We start from the raw sequence: 22,629 nt of genomic DNA, 5'->3' as shown, positions 1-22,629 counted from the left end.
ATTCAGATTCATTTTATTCTTTGTCTCAAAAGGGGATTTGGGGGGGGGGGGGGGGGACAACACATGATGACGGCTGCTTGTACTTACGTTTGGTGCATCTCTTGGTTTTAGGTGACAACGTCCAGCCGACACAACAAGTATCTCCACATACGTTAGGACTGGAGAGAGAGAGAGAGAGAGAGAGAGAGAGAGAGAGAGAGAGAGAGAGAGAGAGAGAGAGAGAGAGAGAGTAAGTGATGGAGTACAAAATACACAGTCCTTTTGTGCAAAAATGTATTTAAAAGTTAAAAGGTTGAGGCTAATACTCACTCAATCTCCTAAATTCTAAAGAAAATCACCTATAGTTGTACCAACTAATTATGATCATTTCAATCAATCAATCAATCAATCTTTATTTATATAGTGCCAAATCACTACAAAGTCATCTCAAGGCTCTTTACACATAGAGCAGGTTCTGAAGATGAAGAGGAGGAGAAGATGACGAAGAAGACAAAGAAGATGAAGAGGAGGAGGTGCTGGCATTGTAATCACAGAGCCAAAAATAATACTAATGATCACTACACAGATAAAATACCTTTACTTTTTCAAGATCATTCTGGTTATATATTTACAATCATTTTAATGAAATTTTAATAAACTGAACAAAATTAAACTTGCATTCTTCCTTATCTTATCATGTTTTCTCAACTTTGTCTTTTTTTTCTTTTCAATCATTAAGACATTAAAAATCAATAACACAATTACAAACAGGTTATATAGATTTAGCTTAATGTATATAAAATATGATAATTGTAGTACAACTAATACAATTTTAACATTGACCTATATAGAAATTGATTTCTACACACACACACACACACACACACACACACACACACACACAACTCAAAATAGAAACTAATCAGGTAATAATCAACAATTGCTAACGTTAGCGTTGTTATGGTTAGCACCAACGGCTAAACGGCTACCAATGCTAGCGGTTGCTAATGGCCGTTAACGCTGGCACCATTGCCATTATCACCAACGGCTATTAACAGCCACCAATGGTTGTCAACATTAGCGGTGGCTAACCGTTGCTAACGCTGGCGCGGCTAGAGCTAACGTTTTTCTTTTTTTCCTTTTTCCTAAACTAAATGACGTTGTCAGTGAATAATGCCATATTTATACACATTAGTTTGAATGAAAAACTCACCGGGGTTTGAGCTCCGCAGAAAGAGCAGCAGTAGTGTGACTGCTCCAGGTTACAGCTCTATATGTTTATCACTCTGGGTTCTGCTCTGTTTGTCTGTGTATCTGGATCAGCTGCTGCTTTGACAGCGAGCTGACTCAGGCTTTTATAGTCTATGTGCTGCTACAACGGTTATTATCTAAATACATTTAAACATGTATTTATTTTTTTTAAATTAATTAATTATATTATTCAAATCATATCCACATAAATTCACTTTTCTCTAATCAATTTTCCAATTTATCCAATTTATTTTATTCCACTGTTTTGGTAACCAGGGGTTACATTATATTGGTCTTGTCTAGTCTTTTTTGACCAAAGCACTTTTACACTACATGTCAACCACTCACACACATTCACACACTTATTTAACATAGAGATTGTTTATTGTAAATAATATTTTATGTTATGTTATTATTTAAATCACTTTCACCTTACCCAGCAAATTTCTCGCTAGGGGAATCAATAAAGAAGGCAGACAGTGGAGCAGTGAACACCCTCAAAAATAATATCAGCCGGGAGAACAAGGCCATCCAGACAGACACTATGAACATCTCAGAGGTGTTAACAGTCTGGTAAAGCCATCAAAATAGTCTTCAGAGATCTATGAACTGTCTGCAATGTTCTTTGGCAGACTGTCTGAACAAGGCCACAAAAAGTCACGAAGAGATGAGATGAAGAAAACCTGGCGCTCCGAAAACAGCTCGGCTTGAGTGTGCCAAAGCAGGAGTTGGGGCGGGTTATGGGGGGGATGCTGCTCATATTACAACAACAATGAGAGGAGTGGGGAGTGAATGAGAGTTTTGATCCCCCCAAAAAACTAAACTAAGCGATATCAGCCGGGAGGAAAAGGCCGGAGAGATGACGGACATTTCTCGCATCTATGAGGAGATGCTCGAAAGGTAGCTGGGGTGAAAAAGCAGGAGAGCAGGAGAGGGAGGGATTATTGAAGAGGCAGCAGGTGATAGGTGAACTCTGGAGGAGTCTGTGTGTCCCTGTGATACCTTGGAGCAGTGTTATTAAAAAGAAGTTCAGCACTTTTACTTGTTGCAAAATGTTTTAGTGTTTCCCGTCGGCCCACAGACTTTACATTGTGATGACGTCACAGATTTTTTAAATCACTTTTCGACGCTCGGGAAAAGTTTAACTAATATAAAACCTCTATGGAGTAAAAAAAAAACACAACATAAAGAGTCATAATTGAGCTTATCTGCAGGTCAAGGTGTCCTTTCAACAGTTTTATAGACGTTTCTTTTACAGTGGTGCTCTATGGAGGAAGTGCTGTTTGGCTGCAATACCGTGAGTGACCACTGGGAGAAATCAGCTGATCGGGCCAGCGGTGTTGCAAAGATGGAGAACGACCAGCATCGCTACTATCACTGTCAGTCTTCATCTATAATCCAACTTAATAATGATATGGCCACAAAAGCACTGATAAAGTCTCTGTAATGACTCCTCCTGTTCATACTGAGCATTAGATCCTTCATCATGTTTACAGGAAGTGATGGAGGACTAAACCCACAGTTCTCCTTCTGTGTAAACATGGATTATAAAGTTGATGTGAAGCTAATATGAAGCTTCAGCGTCTGAATGAGTCAAATCTTCATCTTCTATGTTTCAACGTTACACTGTTTTTACTAGCAAAGTATTTTTGTTACTATACTTCCACCACAGAGAAACATATATATATACTATATATACTATACCACAGGTCTACAGGAAACACTAAGAGGAGATTTACTGAGAAACACACTCATACTAAATACTAAAATACTACTACTACAATACTACTACTAATACTACAATTACTACTACTCCATAAAGTACTACTACTACTACTACTACTCCTCCATAAAGTACTACTACTACTACTACTACTACTCCATAAAGTACTACTACTCCTCCTCCATAAAGTACTACTACTAGTACAACTACTAGTCCATAAAGTATTCCTCCTCCATGTAGTTTCCACTCAGTAAATGTGTCAGATATCACCTGATATGACTATATTAACTATAATAACTATATTAACTATAATAACTATAATAACTATAATAACTAAATTAACTATAATAACTATAATAACTATAATAACTCAGACTGCTGAAGCTCAATAGAAGCTGATCATCTCCTTTATAATGACACTTTTAATAGTCAGTATAGTAATAGTCAATGTCCTTCTCCATCTTTCTGGAAACTTGACTTTTTATGTCACATATTCTGGGAAAAGGAGTCGACTAGCAGACCAACACTGGGTCAGACCCCCCCCCCCCCGACCCCCCACCTCCCCCTCACCCCAAACTGAAGTGACAGGCCGGTGTGACCTCACAGCTGTGTGTAACAGGAAGTGTGTGTGTGTCGGTCAGACGCGCTACGAGGCTCGGTTGAGAAGTTTTCACTACGTTTAAAAAAAAAAAAGAAAAAAGAGACAGTGGGCGAGATGAGGCAGCTGCAGCCTGAATAAAAGATAAAAGATAAAAGAATGAAAGAATGAAAGAAACAAAAAGGAGAAGAAGAAAGAGTGGCCACACATGAAACCTTTTTTTAAATGTAGCCGGCGGAGTGAGGACACGGCTCTGTGAACAGGATTTAATCATTACTCACAGTGTACTGCCTGTATTGTAGCAGCAGAGGCCCCACTTCACACACTGCCATCGACTAACACACACACACACACACACACTCACACACACACACACACACACACTCACACACTCACACACACACACACAGATACACACACACACACACACACACACACACACACACACACACTCACACACTCACACACACACTCACACACACATACACAGACACACACACTGCCATCGACTAACACACACACACACACTCACACACACACACCAAGACATGTGTGTGTGTGTGAGTGTGTGTCTGTATTTGTGTGTGTGTGTGAGTGTGTGTGTGAGTGTGTGTCTGTATTTGTGTGTGTGTGTGAGTGTGTGTGTGTGTGTGTGTGTGAGTGTGTGTGTGTGTGTGTGAGAGTGTGTGTGTGTGAGAGTGTGTGTGTGTGAGAGTATGTGTGTGTATCTGTGTGTGTGTGTGAGAGTGTGTGTGTGTATTTGTCTGTGAGTCTGTGTATGTGTGAGTATGTGTGTATGTGTGTGTGTATGTGTGTGTATGTGTGAGTGTGTGTGTGTGAGTGTGTCTGTGTGTGTGTGAGTGTATTTGTGTGTGAGTATTAAACCTGTATACACACAGACAGACAGTCTGCTCATGTCTCACAGTGTCTGAAATCACTCCCTATATGTATATATGTATGTATATATGTGTGCGTGTGTGTGTGTGTGTGTGTGTGTGTGTGTGTGTGTGTGTGAGTGTGTGTGTGTAACTATAGAGCTCTACATTTAAACTGTTTTATTTGAGCAACTCAACGTTATTCAATAAACTATCAATTATTTTCTTGATTAATTTTATAGATTTTTGCTTTGTTCCCTTCCTTCCTGCCTTCCTTCCTTCCTTTTTTCCTTCCTGTCTTATTTTCTTTCCGTCCTTCCTTCCTTCCACCCTCCCTCCTTTCCCTTTTTCCTTCCTGCCTTCCTTCCTCCCTCCTTCCTTTCCCTTTTTCATTCCTGCCTGCCTTCCTTCCTGCCTTCCTTCCTCCCTCCTTCCTTTCCCTTTTTCCTTCCTGCCTGCCTGCCTTCCTTCCTTCTCTTTTTCCTTCCTGCCTTCCTTTCTCCCTCCTTCCTTTCCCTTTTTCCTTCCTGCCTTCCTTCCCTACTTCCTTCTTTTCCTTCCTTCCCTACTTCCTTCTTTTCCTTCCTTCCCTACTTCCTTCTTTTCCTTCCTTCGTCCTTTCCTTTTTTCCTTCCTGCCTTCCTTCCTTCCTTCCTTCTTTTCCTTTCTTCTGTCCTTTCTTTCCTTCCTTCCTTCCTTCCTTCCTTCCTTATCGTCTATCCTTTGAATGTAAATGACTCGTCTGATTTAAATCCAGTAGAAACTTTCAGCGGTTTGGTCCTTTAAAGCTCAGATCAGGTTTTTAGTGAGCTGACAGATGTTCTCTTGTTCTGCTGCATCATCAAACACCGTGTAGTCTGTGCTCGCCTCCGACTCCACATCGCCTTAAAACTTCAAAATAAAACGTCTCCTTTTTAACTCCAGAGAGAACAGTGAGCCGTCTGTCTGGCTTCAGCTTTCATCTCCACTGAAACTTCCCCTCAGACACATTTCATCTGCTCAGCTTATGCTGCTATAGGCTTAGACTGCCGGGGGACTCCCATGATGCACTGGGCTCCTCTCTCCTCCTCCCTCTCTCTCTCTATCCATCCATCTATATCCATTAACATTCATTCACTATTAATGCTTCAATAAGCTAAACTTCTTCCCCGGAGTTGTCTGTGCTTTCTGGTCTCACAGGTAATCTGGGCCTGTAGACGTCCGGATGACGGATTCCAGTCCTGGACCTTCAATGTGCTTCTCTCTCCTCTATCCTTCCTCTCTCTCCTTCCTCTCCTTCCTCTTCCTCTCCTCTCTTTCCTCTCCTTCCTCTCTCTGTCCTCCTCTTCCTCTCTCTCCTCTCCTTCCTCCTCTTCCTCTCTCTCCTTCCTCTTCCTCTCTCTCCTCTCCTTCCTCCTCTTCCTCTCTCTCCTTCCTCTTCCTCTCTCTCCTCTCCTTCCTCTCATCTTTAAAATTCAGAGACAACGAGAGCTTTCAAAATGTTATAAAAGTTGATATTGCAGTGTTTAAAAATGAATTTGTTTAATAATCAAATGCCTAAGCCCAAAAACTGAATAATTTAAAAAATATATATATTTACATTGTGAAACTTATCAGTATTTTATTTTTCTTCTTTGACTTTCAGCCTCAGCTCGTAGTCTGATGTGTTGCTTATTCAAACCTGACTGCAGGTGAGTTAAAGCTCAAAGTCACGGATGTAAAACGGTGAATGAACTCATCTGAAGCAGCAGCAGCAACTTAATGCAGCTCTGATACGGATGGAAGCGAGCAGGAACAGATGTAGGAACAGAGACACAGGAAGAGGAAGTGGACTTCAAACAGAGACTCAGGTGTAAATCATGATACGATGTTTGCTGATGTCACAAAATCTGACACGATACGATTTGATAAGATTCAGGAGACAAATCTTACATATTAAATATTCCACATCCTATAAAAGAAAAAGCTGAAACGACATTAAGTTTCTCTTTACATTAAAGCTTGTAGTTCATAACTGCAGAGGGAAAAACTTTCACTTTGTCCCAGAAGACGAGCAGCAGCACATTTCAGACCTTTCTGTGTCACTATGTTTGATCCTTACTGCATTTCTCTATGTTAAATATGTACCTATTAACCCTTAAACAGGCCTTACTAGTTATGTCATTTGCACCTAAAGTAAGGAAGGAAGGAGGGAAGGAAGGAAGAAGGAAGGAAAGGAGGGAGGAAGGGAAGGAAGGGAGGAAGAAGGAAGGAGGGAAGGAAGGAAGAAGGAAGGAAAGGAGGGAGGAAGGGAAGGAAGGGAGGAAGAAGGAAGGAAAGGAAGGAGGGAGGAAGAAGGAAGGAAAGGAGGGAAGAAGGAAGGAAAGGAGGGAAGAAGGAAGGAAAGGAGGGAGGAAGGGAAGGAAGGGAGGAAGAAGGAAGGAAAGGAGGGAGGAAGAAGGAAGGTAGGAAGGAAAGGAGGGAAGAAAGGAAAGGAAGGAGGGAAGAAAGGAAGGACAGATGAAGGAAGGAAGGAAGGAAGGAAGGAAGGAAGGACAGAAGGAGGGAACATTTACCATAACAGCTGAACTTAGATCTGAGGAAGGAAGGAAGGACAGATGAAGGAAGGATGGAAGGAAGGAAGGACAGAGGAAGGACCCGGGAGGACAACAAGAAGGTTAAAGAGTCTGTATCTCCTGGTGCACGTTGTCTGTTTAAGGGTTAATAGTTTATTATACTGCTTTCTGAAGCATCTGGTTCTGTTAGATGTTATATAAAATAAAATAAAGTTTATTATTATAGTTATATATTCTACACATGTAATCTGACTCCTCAAAAACAGGAGTAGACACATTCCTACAAACACGCCTGTTTTCTTCTTCTTTAAACCTGCTCTGCTTACACACACACACACACACACACACACACACACACACACACACACACACACACACACACACACACACACACACACACACACACACACACACACACACACACACACACACACACACACACACACACACACACACACACACACACACACACACACACACGTCGCTGCGTCTAATCCTAAACCCTCTGAACTGACTGGCCTTATAAAAGTGTGTGTGTGTGTGTGTGTGTGTGTGTGTGTGTGTGTGTGTGTGTGTGTGTGTGTGTGTGTTGACTTTACATCCATCACTTGACTGTCACTCAGACTTGCACTTGAAGCCACACACACATACACACACACACACAGACACAGACACACACACACACACACACACACACTCACTCACTCACTCTCTCACACACACACACTCAGACACACTCAGACACACACACACTGAGAATTTCACACATTCCTGAGGTGTCTGTGTCCTCACACACCTGACCGGCTGCTGATTGGTCGGATGCTTTATGGTCAAACACACTCAGCCTACATTTCTTACAGGTAGAGAACAAAATCTCACCTCTTCATCTTCATCTTCATCTTCATCTTCACATTTAAACTACGACCTCGTCTCCCTCGGCTGTTTCTACGCAGGTTGAATTAAACTGATGACATTGTTGTTGCCTTAACCCTTAAACAGGCCTTACTAGTTATGTCATTTGCACTTAAAGTAAGGAAGGAAGGAAGGAAAGAAGGAAGGAAAGAAGGAAGGAAGGAGGGAAGAAGGAAGGAAGGTAGGAAGGAAGGAAAAAGGAAGGAAGGAAAGAAAGGAGGGAGGAAGGAAGGAAAGGAGGGAGAAACGGAAGGAAGGGAGGAAGAAGGAAGGAAAGGAAGGAGGGAGGAAGAAGGAAGGAAAGGAGGGAGGAAGGAAGGAAGGGAGGAAGAAGGAAGGGAGAAAGGAAGGACAGATGAAGGAAGGAAGAAAGGACAGAAGGAGGGAACATTTACCCTAACAGCTGAACTTAGATCTGAGGAAGGAAGGAAGGAAGGAAGGAAGGAAGGAAGGAAGGAAGGAAGGAAGGAAGGAAGGAAGAAAGAGGTTCTGTATCTTCTGGTGCACGTTGTCTGTTTAAGGGTTAAAATGTGGAACGAACTAGTTTCTTCTTCTTCTTTCTTTTGTTTTTGTGGTTTCCTGTTATTTAGATCTTACTCAGCTCTGACACTTCGTTTGAAATGTTTCTTTACGTTCAGATAAGATGACGTCAGCTCATCACATGTCCATAAACGCATCTGTTCTGTAGTCTTGGTTGCTAAGGTGGTTGCTAAGGCGGTTGCTAAGGTGGTTGCTAAGGTGGTTGCTAAGGTGTCTCCACTCTCGTATCTCAGATGTGATTCAGCTCCAACATGGATGGATTTGAGAAGTTGAACATTTGGGGAAAAGAGGTGACTGACTGACTGACTGAGTTACTGACTGACTGACTGAGTTACTGACTGACTGAGTTACTGACTGACTGACTGAGTTACTGACTGACTGACTGAGTTACTGACTGACTGACTGACTGACTGACTGACTGAGTTACTGACTGACTGAGTTACTGACTGACTGACTGACTGAGTTACTGACTGGCTGACTGACTGAGTTACTGACTGACTGACTGAGTTACTGACTGACTGAGTTACTGACTGAGTTACTGACTGACTGACTGACTGAGTTACTGAGTTACTGACTGAGTTACTGACTGACCGACTGACTGACTGACTGACTGAGTTACTGACTGACTGACTGAGTTACTGACTGACTGAGTTACTGACTGAGTTACTGACTGACTGACTGACTGAGTTACTGACTGACTGACTGAGTTACTGACTGACTGACTGACTGAGTTACTGACTGAGTTACTGACTGACTGACTGAGTTACTGACTGACTGAGTTACTGACTGACTGACTGAGTTACTGACTGACTGACTGAGTTACTGACTGACTGACTGACTGACTGACTGACTGAGTTACTGACTGACTGAGTTACTGACTGACTGACTGACTGAGTTACTGACTGGCTGACTGACTGAGTTACTGACTGACTGACTGAGTTACTGACTGACTGAGTTACTGACTGAGTTACTGACTGACTGACTGACTGAGTTACTGAGTTACTGACTGAGTTACTGACTGACCGACTGACTGACTGACTGACTGAGTTACTGACTGACTGACTGAGTTACTGACTGACTGAGTTACTGACTGAGTTACTGACTGACTGACTGACTGAGTTACTGACTGACTGACTGAGTTACTGACTGACTGACTGACTGAGTTACTGACTGAGTTACTGACTGACTGACTGACTGAGTAACTGACTGACTGACTGACTGACTGAGTTACTGACTGACTGACTGAGTTACTGACTGACTGACTGACTGAGTTACTGACTGACTGAGTTACTGACTGACTGACTGACTGACTGAGTTACTGACTGACTGACTGACTGAGTTACTGACTGACTGACTGAGTTACTGACTGACTGAGTTACTGAGTTAGTGAGTTACTGACTGACTGACTGACTGAGTGAGTTACTGACTGACTGACTGACTGACTGACTGACTGAGTTACTGACTGACTGACTAAGTTATTAAGTGACTGACTGAGTGACTGAGTTACTGACTGACTGACTAAGTTACTGACTGAGTTACTGACTGACTGACTGAGTTACCGACTGACTGACTGACTGACTGAATGAGTTACTGACTGACTGACTAAGTTACTAAGTGACTGACTGAGTGACTGAGTGACTGAGTAACTGACTGAGTTACTGACTGAGTTACTGACTGAGTTACTGACTGACTGACTGACTGAGTTACCGACTGAGTTACTGACTGACTGACTGACTGACTGACTGAGTTACTGACTGACTGACTGAGTGAGTTACTGACTGACTGACTGACTGAGTTACTGACTGACTGAGTGAGTGAGTTACTGACTGACTGAGTGAGTGAGTTACTGACTGACTGACTGACTGAGTGAGTTACTGACTGACTGACTGACTGAGTTACTGACTGACTGACTGACTGAGTTACTGACTGACTGACTGAGTTACTGACTGACTGACTGACTGAGTTACTGACTGAGTTACTGACTGACTGACTGACTGAGTTACTGACTGACTGACTGACTGACTGAGTTACTGACTGACTGACTGAGTTACTGACTGACTGACTGACTGAGTTACTGACTGACTGAGTTACTGACTGACTGACTGACTGACTGACTGAGTTACTGACTGACTGACTGACTGAGTTACTGACTGACTGACTGAGTTACTGACTGACTGAGTTACTGACTGACTGAGTTACTGAGTTAGTGAGTTACTGACTGACTGACTGACTGAGTGAGTTACTGACTGACTGACTGACTGACTGAGTTACTGACTGACTGACTGACTGACTGACTGACTAAGTTACTAAGTGACTGACTGAGTGACTGAGTGACTGACTGACTGACTGAGTTACTTACTGACTGACTGACTAAGTTACTGACTGAGTTACTGACTGACTGACTGAGTTACCGACTGACTGACTGACTGACTGACTGACTGAATGAGTTACTGACTGACTGACTAAGTTACTGACTGAGTTACTGACTGACTGACTGAGTTACCGACTGACTGACTGACTGACTGAATGAGTTACTGACTGACTGACTAAGTTACTAAGTGACTGACTGAGTGACTGAGTGACTGAGTAACTGACTGAGTTACTGACTGAGTTACTGACTGACTGACTGACTGAGTTACCGACTGAGTTACTGACTGACTGACTGACTGACTGACTGAGTTACTGACTGACTGAGTTACTGACTGACTGACTGAGTGAGTTACTGACTGACTGACTGACTGAGTGAGTTACTGACTGACTGACTGACTGAGTGAGTTACTGACTGACTGACTGACTGAGTTACTGACTGACTGACTGACTGAGTTACTGACTGACTGACTGACTGAGTTAACGACTGACTGAGTTACTGACTGACTGACTGAGTTACTGACTGACTGACTGAGTTACTGACTGACTGACTGACTGACTGACTGAGTTACTGACTGACTGAGTTACTGAGTTACTGACTGAGTTACTGACTGACTGACTGACTGAGTTACTGACTGACTGAGTGAGTTACTGACTGACTGACTGACTGAGTTACTGACTGAGTGAGTTACTGACTGAGTGACTGAGTTACTGACTGACTGACTGACTGACTGACTGAGTTACTGAGTGACTGACTGACTGAGTTACTGACTGACTGAGTGACTTAGTTACTGACTGAGTTACTGACTGACTGACTGACTGACTGACTGAGTTACTGAGTGACTGAGTTACTGAGTTACTGACTGACTGAGTGACTTAGTTACTGACTGAGTTACTGAGTGACTGAGTTACTGAGTTACTGACTGACTGAGTTACTGAGTTACTGAGTTACTGACTGACTGACTGACTGACTGAGTTACTGAGTTACTGAGTGACTGACTGACTGAGTTACTGAGTGACTGAGTTACTGAGTGACTGACTGACTGACTGACTGACTGACTGAGTTACTGAGTGACTGAGTTACTGAGTTACTGACTGACATGTCCCCTGCACTTTTTCAAAAGGCAATTTTGGTCCAAATTGGCAACACTGATAGCCCCCGCTCCCTCAGTACTCGAGCCAGTTGTGTCCACCCCACCTCTGAAATCAAAATGTTGTCCTTGTTGTTAGATCAACACTTTTCGGTTGTTGGTTTTTTACCTTTTTGTTTTTTGTTCTCTTGTTGGCTACGAGCTGAAATGTGTTGGTCTAAACAATAAAGTGTTTCTTGGAGCTTTAATCCTTTTTACACTCGTTTCCTTCTCTGTGCACCTTGGAAGTAGGAGAAATCTGTAATCTGCCTTACAACACACACACACACACACACATCCATCTAGACCAGGGGAGTCAAACTAATTTTCATTCAAGGGCCACAAACAGTCCAATTTGATCTCATGTTGGCCCAGTGTTTCCCACACATAGACTAATTCGTGGCGGTGCGCCACAGATTCAACACCGGCCGCCACATATTGCGTTTCGTTATTAATTTTTTTTTTAACGCTATTTAAAAAATACGCATCGTATTCGTTAAGCTGCATTTCCTTTTTCCTTTCTCTGGTCTCCCTGCGTCTCTCTGTCACTCACGCGTCTCTCTCACATAGCTCACACACACAGCCCCTCCCCTCCGTGCACACCGCGTGTGTCTCCATCAGCGAGATCATCCCCCCCCCCCGTCGGCCGGTTTACCGAAACCGACCAACCAACCCCCCCCCCGTCGGTCGCCGGACTACCACCACACATTGCCTTCAGATCTGTGGGAAACACTGTGGCCGGACCATTAAAAAGATGGAAGGAAGGAAGGAAGGGAGGGAGGAAGGACAAATGGAAGGAAGGTGGGAAGGAAAGAGAAGGAGAAGAAAGGAAAGACAGGTGGAGGGAAGGAAAGAATGAAAGTGAGGAGGGAAGAAAGAAAAGAATGGAAAGGTTGGAAAAAGGGACAGGAAGGAAAGATGAAAGGGAGGAAGGAATCAAGGAAGGAAAGGTGGAAGGAAGGAAGGAAGGAAAGTGGGCCGAATTGGACCCCTCGGCGGGCCGGTTCTGGCCCACGGGCCTCATGTTTCACACCCCTGATCTAGACCAAACATCACTGAAGCTACTGTTATCTACACATCCTACTTTAATATCTATGTACTTCTTCTATTTGGGTTCCTTTGATGTAATGAAGCCTCTTCATTAGCGTGTGTCAACTCCATAACATTTTCTACTTTAACCTCATAAAGCTGATCATACTTATCATACTTGTAGAGTACTTTTTACCTAAGTAGCCTAAATGTACTTTACATTGTTGAGCTTGTATGTAAGTAAACAGATTAGAGTACTAAGACCAAAACTAGAAGTGAATAAATAATTTAGTTAACTGAAATAAAAATAAAAACTACAATGCACAAAACAAAGCTAACTAAAACTTCACTTTTTTATTTTCATTTTCTCCATTTTTACTGTTCAGGGAGACAAACATTATTACGTCATCACTTGTTAAACTCACTGAAACTAAACTGAAATTAAAAAAAAAAAAGCAAACTGAGAAACTAAATAAAAATAAAACTAATAAAAAATGTCAAAACTATAATAACCCTGACAAGCACACTATACTATAGCTACAGATAAAGAGTAAAACAAGTTATAATGAACTGTGTGTTGTCTTTCTGCTGCTCACCGGTTCGGGGCTGCTCTCCTGCGGGCACCGGGCTTCCCTCCCCGGAGCTCTGAGGCCGGCTTCGGTGTTTGTATGCCGGTGCTCTGCTTCCTCCACCCGGTCTGACCAACCTTCCGGTCCCGGTGTCCAGGTTGCATGCTCGGCTGCACGCCTTCCTGCACCCGGTGCACTCCGGGCTGCACGCCTCTCTGTACGCCTTCCTCCCCCCGGTGCTCCCCGGGTTGCACGCCTTCCTCCCCCCGGTACTCGGCTCTCTGCACGCCTTCCTTCTCCCGGTGCTCCCCGGGTTGCACGCCTTCCTCCCCCCGGTGCTCCCCGGGTTGCACGCCTTCCTCCCCCCGGTGCTCCCCGGGTTGCACGCCTTCTTCCCCCTGGTGCTCCCCGGGTTGCACGCCTTCCTCCCCCCGATACTCCCTGGGCTGCATGCCTTCCTTCTCCCGGTGCTCCCCGAGTTGCACGCCTCCCTGCTCCCGGTGAGGAGAAGCAGTAGAGGACCGAGCAGCGGCTGCAGGGTGAAAAGTTAAAGTCCAGATAATGAGCAGAGACAGCAGCATGTTCCGGTCACAGGTGTCTCACACACAAGGCGAGACGAGAAGCACAGAATAACTTCAGGATATTTGATACGATTAAATTAAAACTGTGAAAAGATTCATTTTGCATGTGAGAGGGTCTTAATGCTGGAGGGCTCCCAACTCAACTGGCCCCCAAGCGTTGTGCGGCTGCTGGTGGTAGCTGCTGTTAAGTCCCACCCACTGCTGCCTCACAGGGACAGAGCCACACACACACACACACACACACACACACACACACACACACACACACACACACACACACACACACAGACCTGCCTTTGATGCTCAGACACCAGACAGTCTGTTAGATTCCACCAGTGGGTCTCTGCTGATAAAGACAGGATTCAATGGAAAGTTACTGCTGATATTAGGGCTCTTATATCCATTATATTATATTATATATATCCATTAACATTCATGTTCTATTAATGCTTCAATAAGCTAAACTTCTTCCCCGGAGTTGTCTGTGCTTTCTGGTCTCACAGGTAATCTGGACCTGGAGACGTGCGGATGACAGATTCCAGTCCCGGACCTTCAATGTGCTTCTCTCTCCTCTCCTTCCTCTTCCTCTCTACTCCTCTTCATCTCTCTCTCCTTCCTCTTTCTCCCTCCTCTATCCTTCCTCTCCTTCCTCTCTCTCCTCTCCTTTCTCTCCTCTATCCTTCCTCTCTCCTCTCCTTCCTCTCTCTCCTCTCCTTCCTCTCTCTCCTTCTTCTCTCTCCTCTCTCCTTCCTCTCTCTCCTTCTTCTCTCTCCTCTCTCCTTCCTCTCTCTCCTCTATCCTTCCTCTCTCCTCTCCTTCCTCTCTCTCCTTCTTCTCTCTCCTCTCTCCTTCCTCTCTCTCCTCTCTCTCCTCTATCCTTCCTCTTCCTCTCTCTCCTTCCTCTCTCTCCTCTATCCTTCTTTTCTCTCCTCTCCTCTATCCTTCCTCTCTCTCCTCTCCTTCCTCTCTCTCTCCTCTCCTTCTCCTCTCCTTCCTCTCTCTCTCTTTCCTCTCTCTCTCCTCTCCTTCCTCTCTCTCCTTCTTCTCTCTCCTCTCTCCTTCCTCTCTCTCCTCTATCCTTCCTCTTCCTCTCTCTCCTTCCTCTCCTTCCTCTCTCTCCTCTATCCTTCCTCTCTCTCCTCTATCCTTTCTCTCTCTCCTTCTCCTCTCCTCTCTCCTTCCTCTCTCTCCTCTATCCTTCCTCTCTCTCTTTCCTCTCTCTCTCCTCTCCTTCCTCTCTCTCCTTCTTCTCTCTCCTCTCTCTCCTCTATCCTTCCTCTTCCTCTCTCTCCTCTATCCTTCTTTTCTCTCCTCTCCTCTATCCTTCCTCTCTCTCCTTCTTCTCTCCTCTCTCTCTCCTCTCCTTCTCCTCTCTCTCCTCTCCTTCTCCTCTCTCTCCTCTCCTTCCTCTCTCTCTCCTCTCCTTCCTCTCTCTCCTTCTTCTCTCTCCTCTCTCCTTCCTCTCTCTCCTCTATCCTTCCTCTTCCTCTCTCTCCTTCCTCTCTCTCCTCTATCCTTCTTTTCTCTCCTCTCCTCTATCCTTCCTCTCTCTCCTTCTCCTCTCTCTCCTCTCCTTCCTCTCTCTCTCCTCTCCTTCTTCTCTCTCCTATCCTTCCTCTCTCTCCTCTCTCTCCTCTCCTTCCTCTCTCCTCTCTACTCCAACCGGTCGAGGCAGATGTTCTCCCACTCTGAGTCTGGTTCTGAGGGTTCTTCCTGTTAAAAGGGAGTTTTTTCTCTCCACTGTGTCTCATGTGGGAATGTTGGGTCTCTTTAAAGTTAAAACCTGAAGAGTTTGGTTTAGAACCTGCTCTATGTGGAAAGAGCCTTGAGATGACTCTGTTGTGATTTGGCGCTATACAAATAAAAATTGATTGATTGATTGATTGATTGATTGATTGATTGATTGATTGAGGTGAGATGAAAGACATTTAACACTTTAGATCAGGAGTCAAACTCTTCTTCATTCAAGGGCCACGTACAGAGCAATATGATCTCATTTAAAAAGATGGAAGGAAGCAAAGAATGACAGATGACAGGGAAGGAAGGATGGAAGGGAAGATGCAAGGAAGGAAGGAAAGATGGAAGAAAGGGAGGAAGGAAGGAAGCAAGGAAAGTGGGCCGGATTGGACGCCTCAACGGGCTGGTTCTGGCCCACGAGCCTCATATTTGACGCCTGCCTTAGATTCATTTGTGATGCTCACTTTCATCTGAGGTTGATCTTTTTTGTTAGTTTATTTCTGTGTGTGTTGTTTCTTGTAGGTTTATCTGTTTATTGGGTGATAAACTTATTCACATACAAAAAAGACATTCAGTCATCGTAAGCAACAGGAAATATGTGTGCAAACCTTTTCATAAAATTACACAAAATGACATCCATACAACAATTGTGTGCAAACCTTTTCATAAAATTACACAAAATGACATCCATACAACAATTGTGTGCAAACCTTTTCATAAAATTGTACAAAAATACATACATACAACTGTACATACAACCATACATACATACAACTATACATACATACACACATACAACTATACATACATACACACATACAACTATACATACATACAACTATACATACATATATACATACATAACAAAGTTTCCTCATCTCAGGGTTAACATACTCTGAGTTTTCCACATAACCCGCTTTCTGGAATACCCCCTAGGTTTAGCAGCATGACGCCCCCACAGGTAAAAACTGTTCGAGTTATTTTGTCCCTGCTAAGCTCCTGTATCTCCACCAGAGGGCAGGAGAGAGATCAGTCTGATACCTCGGTGGGAGCAGTCTGTATTGATTTTCTTGGCTCTACTGAGGCACCAGGAGCTGGAGATCTCCTCTAGAGAAGGCAGAAAGCAGCTGTTTTCCATTTGTTTCACCCTCTGCAGAACTTTCCTGTCAGCAGCAGAACAACCAGCGCACCACACCGACATGCAGTCTGCCAGCATAGTCTCAATGGTGGCACAGTAGAAGGACACCAGCAGCTTCTCCCTTGTCTGCACCCTCAGGAAGTGCAGGTGTTCGCTGTCCAGCTGAGGTCCTCAGAGATTTGTACCTCCAAGAACTTGGAGGTGGAGACCCTCTCCATCCTATCCCCGTAGATGTGAAGGTGTCTTAAAGTCAAAAGATCAGTTCTTTAGTTTTGCTCGTGTTGAGAGACAAGTTGTTGGCAGGACACCATGCAGACAGCTTCAGGATCTCATCTCTGTACGCCAACTCATCATCATTATGTATGAGTCGGTCTGCAAACTTAATGATGGTGTTGGAGGGGTGGTACAGAGTGTGTAGGAGAGGACTCAGCATGCAGCCCTGTGGGGAGCCAGTGCTGAGGGTGGAGGGACAGTTGGGGCCTATTTTCACAGTTTGTGGACGGTTTGCGAGGAAGTCTTTTATCCAGGCACAGGTGATTTGGGGGTCGGGGGGTACAGTACAGTGCAGAGAAGAAGCAGCTTCATGGACAGAAAAAGTAAAAAGATGCAGTGACAGAAATTTGTTCTCTGAGAAACACAACTTCTATACTGCTGCATTCATATTGTCTAACTCATGTTTCACTGCATGTTTTCTCCTCTCAGGTTCAGAACAAAGTCTGAAGGCAAAGTAGAGTCCAGCACAGACTACAGCGACTACAGCGACTATAGCTGCTGTCAGTCCAACGTAGAGTCCGATGCCTCCCCGTCTCTCTGGTGGCAACAGAGGTTTCTGAGGTTTGGGCTGATCAACAGCTGCTGTAAAGGACAGAAAAATAATATAATAATGTTACTTTTATTCCACACATTCTGTTATACCAACATTTAACTGTCATGTTCATGTCCAAAATTAAAGTCTGGACTGTTTGGGTGTGAACTTGGTGTTTTACTGAATCATGAATCATCTTACCAGTGACATTGAGGTAGCATCTGTCAGCACTCCCCTTGTACTCAGTACTCAGCACTTCACACACGTACCAACCCGAGTCACCAGTCCTCAGTCTGGACACATCAAGTCTGATTCGTCCTTCTCTGAGAGCGTCTTTGTCACACTGAACTCGTCCTGCAAACTGTTCATCCTGAGACTCTGGGACCTCAACACCCTGATGTACACGATACAGGACTGGGTCCTTGTGTTCATTGAACATGTAACAGAAGATGCTCAGTGAGGAGGAGGAAGTGTCAGGTTTGGTTGGAAACGTCCATTCCAGTGTGATGTTGTGGTTCTCCTCTGCCTGATAGGAGGTCTGTGTCACTTTCACTACAAATGTTCCTGTTGAGGAGACAGAGAGGGAAAGTGAGGACCAGACTTATGCTACCCACACACCAGAAGACTTTGAAAAGATTTAGAGTTTTTAGTCCCAGGCTAGTCCCAGACTAGATTTTACAAAGACTGTGAATCTTATAGGGTCACTATTTACAAGACTACAACTAGATTATTTTAGGGTTTTTAAAAAAATATTTTACTTTACTTTTTTATACTTCATTCAAAAACAAAAACATTTTTTCAAATGCAAAAAAGTGCTCAAACATGTTACTGCTTGGAAGTCCCTGAGTTGTTAAAGTAATATTAAATTATAAATAATAATTTAAACAAAGCAACTAAATGTTAATGTCTGATAGCTTTAACAAAATAACACATTGACACACTGACTGTGAGATCTGAGCAGGTAGAAGCACCGCTGCTGAATGTCCATAGAGGAAACACTGTATATATCTAATCTATTGGTTGTTGATCGTGTTACGTCACTGCGACTTGCGATTATATTAAACACGTTTGATATAATCGCAAGCCCGAGACTAGGGAAAGACTGGTATGAAACGCAGTCGCAGATTACCACCTTAAATTTAACGATGGAGATGACGGGAGCGTGCTGAGACTCCAGTTAGACTCCTCAGATTTACCAAAGACTGTCAGTCTCTAGTCTGGGACTGTGAAAATCATTTGGTGTAAGCCCAGACTAACTGAGAACTGAGGCTGCAAAACTAAAGAGTTCAAAGATACTGCAGTATAAGAAAGGTGATGCATAATACAATAAAAAGTTAGTTCTGTCATTGTTATCTCTCACAGATTAAAGATGAAGGCCATAAAATCTGTTAGCGAGGCTGAAAATGTATTTTATTATTTATATTCATGTTATTAAAGTAAACATGTGAACTAACCAGAGACACAGGAGATCAGGCTGATGAGCAGAAGCATCCTGCAGATCATCTTCTTCCTGTGAGAGGAGAAGAGTCATGATGAACACATGAGGTCAAAGTTCAGTCATCTCAGGTTGTCAAAAGGAAAATCTACAACATCAAACTTCAATTCTCATGTCAGAAACAATGTGGACTACAACCACAGACACATAAGACATTTCTATAGTAAATCACAGAAATATAGTTAATCTCTGAATACATCTCCCACACTTAAAAATGTTCCGTTTCTCAAGTGCTGTCACTAGATGGCGCCAAACAACTTCTTAACAGTGAAAGTGTGTTACAGCAGATTACACCCAATATGACCTGAGGCATCACACTTCCTGCACAAGGAATATAAAGTTTACTTCAAATATTTGAGATGATAAAACATCACTTTTATCATTTTAATAAGTCATAAGATCAACTTCTGAATGGAGAACTAGAATCTGATCAAATGTCTGAGATCTTCTCTGAGTCTTTCTCAGAGAAGATCACCCTTTTAATCACCTTAAATCACCCTTTTTCAAACTTTGATGTGGAATAAAAACTAATGAGGAATAAAAACTACACTACTCAAAAAGCACACAGTGAAAGCAGTTGATAGCAGGTGTGATTTTAGACCCCTAAATTTGACCACAGCGTCCCTAAAAATAAAAAAATTATTATTCTATTTTTGTAACACTTGCAGGGCATTGTATGTCATATTCTCATTAGGAGCTGAGCTCCCTAAAGGTCTGATCCTAGAATCGTCAATGATTGATAGTACTTATGAAAGTAGTCTAATAAGTCCAGCAGTATAATGTAGTCTACTGCTAAATGTATTACTGCACCCTAGGAATTACCAATCACTTTCAGTTATCCCAAGATTATTGTTTGAAGTACTAATTAGCGTATAGGTTACAATAGTATGAGAAGAAAACATGTGAAAAGGCTGATAACTATCAGTACTGAATTGTGGAGATAGAGCCTTAACTGACAACTGGCGCTTTTCCACTATGTTCTAGCTCTACTCGACTCGGGTTTCTCTGCGTCTCCAGTAGTCTCCACTAGGGATAGTACCTGGTAGCTGCTACTTCTTTAGTACCTGCCCAAGGGAGCCGAGCCGAAGTCACGGCAGTTTCGTGCAGCCTTGCTATGACGACCCCGCCCACGTTTAGTAGGTACTTATTTGTAATGGAAAAGGTTCCTGGTACCAAACCGAGTTGAGTCGAGCCGAGTAGTGCTAGAACTGTAGGCTATAGTGGAAAAGCTCCATACTACTACTACTACAGTCCGTTCTCCTCAGTGGTTAACGTGCCTAGTGGCGAGTTATTACTACTACATCCCTAACCCTAAACACTCCTATAGCAAACCCTGTAGCCACACCCCTACCAACCATACCAACTGTAGCTTGCCAATAGCGCCTCCCCTAGGCAGAAACGCTATATAATATAATATAATATAATATAATATAATATAATATAATATAATATAATATAACTGGCGATAGTTTTAATCATTCAAATTTGGCAGAGTGGTTAACAACACACTATTCTGTGGTATGTCAAACTCAGAACACATTATTATACTTTTGTATCAATAAACAGATTATTATATCTTTGATTTTGAAACTGTTGGTGTTAAAACTGATGAGAGGAAACGAGTTGTTTGAAACTTCTGACATAAAATACCTTTAAATTCTGACTTTCATGCTCTTTAAAACACCTGAACTCTAAACTTCTGCACATTAAAACTTAGTAATAAAGCTCCTCTGAGCTTCAGCGTCAGTCGGAGTGTCTGTACTCACAGCTGGGAGGAATCAGCGCCTCAAACCTTCAGCACAACCCGGTGGAAACCAACACACGCATCTTCTGTGCAACTTCCTCGTACCACCTCTGTACAGTACCTCTGTGGTACGAGCGCAACAGCTCGTGGGCGAGCTTTTTGTGAATGTAATTTTTAAGATTAATATAATATAACATAATATAATATAATATAACTGGCGATAGTTTTTATCATTCAAATTTGGCAGAGTGGTTAACAACACACTTTTCTGTGGCATGTCAAACTCAGAACACATATTTATTCTTACTTTACACTTTATACTTTATAACTAATGACTGGTTTCTCTCTTGTGTATCAATAAACAGATTATTATATCTTTGAGTTTGAAACTGTTGGTGTTAAAACTGATGAGAGGAAACGAGTTGTTTGAAACTTCTAACATAAAATACCTTTAAATTCTGACTTTCATGCTCTTTAAAACACCTGAACTCTAAACTTCTGCACATTAAAACTTAGTAATAAAGCTCCTCTGAGCTTCAGCGTCAGTCGGAGTGTCTGTACTCACAGTTAGGACGGATCAGCGGCTCAGACCTTCAACACAACCCGGTGGAAACCAACACACACATCTTCTCAGTTCAGCCGGCTGCAGGTGCAGTTTGTGAAGAGACCGGGGGGGAGGGAAGTAAGATTGCAGCCAATCACAGAGAAGATTCCCGGGCCAATCAGCCCGGCCAAATAAGCTAAATCAGCCAATGTACACGCAATTATAATGGAGTGGGAGGGAAAGTGTGTTATAGGGGGAGTGTTACTGACCGAAGGTTATCCCTTTCTAGTCTTTGACCTAATCATTCTACTATTCTGATCTAATCTAGTCACGCACAGCAACGGGAGCAATTTGGAGGAGGAGGGAGGAGCTGGGAATCGAACCACCAATCTTCCAATTGGAGGATCACCGCTCTACCTCCTGAGCCACAGCACGAACATGAACACAGCAGCCTCACACACACAAACTAGCAGAAGCTGCAGCAATGGCAAGTTTGGAGGAAAAGGTTGCGTTTTTAAACAGGAAGTAGAGACACTACTTTAATGTCCTTGAGGTAAAAGGCAGGAACATACATGTGAAATGTACATTATGTATCAGAGCGTCCGTTACGAGCAGCTCTGACCTAATGAAGCATCTCTGGCTGTTCACCAGGGAATACTTTTTTCAGTAACGGGTAATGTAACTAATTACTATTTCCATCGTTACAACGCCGTTACGTTACTTAATTAAATGAGACACATTACAAACTTAAGCAGTGAACCTGTTCTCATCAAACTTTGCCCTCAGCCACAAGAGTGGCAACTTGAACCTGAACAGAGGTAGGGAGGGGCGAGACATGATGATTCCAGCCAATCAGACAGCGTCATATATCATGTAGTGGGAGGGGGGTGTGCCCTGCGCCTTTGATGTTAATGATGACACATTCCTTTGACACACATTCATTCAACAAAACCTCCAATAACGTCGCATGACAACACAACGGAAAGCAATTTGTTAAATGTCTTGCTCATATGAGAACCGGGAATCGAATCACCAATCTTCCAATTGGAGGACGACAGCTGTACCACCTGAGCCACAG

At 43.2% G+C, this 22,629-nt stretch overlaps 1 long non-coding RNA gene across 1 annotated transcript; it reads right to left on the bottom strand.

Annotated features, from left to right (window-relative positions):
- Positions 1 to 18,234: 18,234 nt before the first annotated feature.
- Positions 18,235 to 21,073, bottom strand: LOC128361025 (uncharacterized). The gene is made up of 3 exons (XR_008321533.1): positions 21,030 to 21,073; positions 19,223 to 19,278; positions 18,235 to 18,332 (listed from the first exon to the last, which is right to left on the bottom strand). It is a non-coding gene; the product is annotated as an uncharacterized LOC128361025 (long non-coding RNA).
- Positions 21,074 to 22,629: the final 1,556 nt, after the last annotated feature.

This window comes from Scomber japonicus, chromosome 6 (assembly GCF_027409825.1).
Source record: "Scomber japonicus isolate fScoJap1 chromosome 6, fScoJap1.pri, whole genome shotgun sequence".
NCBI classification, from domain to species: Eukaryota; Metazoa; Chordata; class Actinopteri; order Scombriformes; family Scombridae; genus Scomber; species Scomber japonicus.
The sequence above is the reverse complement of the archived record's forward strand: the minus strand, read 5'-3'. Positions and strand labels throughout refer to the sequence as shown.